Raw genomic sequence first — 1,380 nt, forward strand, 5'->3', positions numbered from 1 at the left:
ATAGGGCAAACACCAGAGCCAAGTGCAGTAAAATGTTGTGAGAAGGAGGAGAGAGAGGACAGGGGGTGGAGGCAGTGTTATTGTAAATCCAATCTTTATTGAGAACGACACACAAACAGTCCTCCCCTCTCCCACCCTCCCTTCTCTTTCAGTATCGATTGGCGGCAACTTTCAGGGTTCTCTCTGAATGTATGTCTGTGTATGTGTATGCGTGTCTGATTAATACAGTATGTTGTTGTGTTTGGTTGCTGTGTGTTTGTGTGTGTATGTCTGTGCATATGTACGTTTATGTGTGTGTGTGTTTCTCCCACTCTCTCATCTCATCTCATTACTTCTGTTTGTTTGCCTCTTTCATTTCTGCCAGACGTGCTTTAATGAAGACATACCGTTCACACTGAATATAAATATCTGACAAATTTGAGCACATTACTCCCTCCGCCCCCCATCTCTGAAAGCTCTATCAGCACAGCTTTGCCTCCAGCCCCGGCCCCAATATTTAAATACCCAACGGGGGGCTTTTTTTACCTGAATAGATTTCCGGTAATTAGTCCATTCAGCTCTGAACTTCAGGCTTTAAAATTACTCTGTCCATATGTTTATCGTTTAATGAGAAACAAAAAAAATGAACCGAAAATTAAGTAACAGTTCTAACGATGGGAAATTTAAATGCTCTAGATCATTTTGAATTGGTGGCAGTCCTTGACTGCTGTTATAGGACAGAGGTCATGGATCTGAGAGGAATGCTAGTGACTAGTGCACTTATGATATCTACGTGACATGACTGCATACGAACTTAAGTGTGTGTGTCCGTGTGTGTGTGTGTGCATGTGTATGAGAGAGAGAGAATTGATATATCTGCTTGTGTGTGTGGGTATGTGTGTATCTGTATACTTTTTGTCTCAGCATTAACATAAAATCCTAAATATGGCCATGTCTGTGTATATGTAAGAACACGCGTGTCTGTGTTGAGTAAAAGCATGAAGGCAGTGTGTGTAACTCTGCGTGTGTGCGCATGTATACGAGTGTGTTCGTACGTCTGTCTGTGGACACGAGTGTGTGTTGACACTCGTGTCCCTGATTGAGAAGCTGGTCCGGCTCTCCCTGTCCGGCTCATCAGCAATGTTGGAGGTGCACACTTAGCAGTCCTGAGGAGTCCATTCCAGGCCCCAAATTAATTACCTCAGGACAGTCTGTTAATCCTCACGCTTTTACACGGAGACAGGGCGGCCAGCCGATCAATGCCACAACGGGGAGAAATTAATCAATTGCCTGTCAAGCAAACCACTCTTCTCCCCACTCCTCATCCCTTGCTCTCCTTGCCCAACGCTTTTCCTTCTCTTTTACCCCAGGCTGCCTCCTTGTGCTATTTTAATTTGATAA

This window comes from Clupea harengus, chromosome 20, assembly GCF_900700415.2.
Source record: "Clupea harengus chromosome 20, Ch_v2.0.2, whole genome shotgun sequence".
Taxonomy (NCBI): Eukaryota; Metazoa; Chordata; class Actinopteri; order Clupeiformes; family Clupeidae; genus Clupea; species Clupea harengus.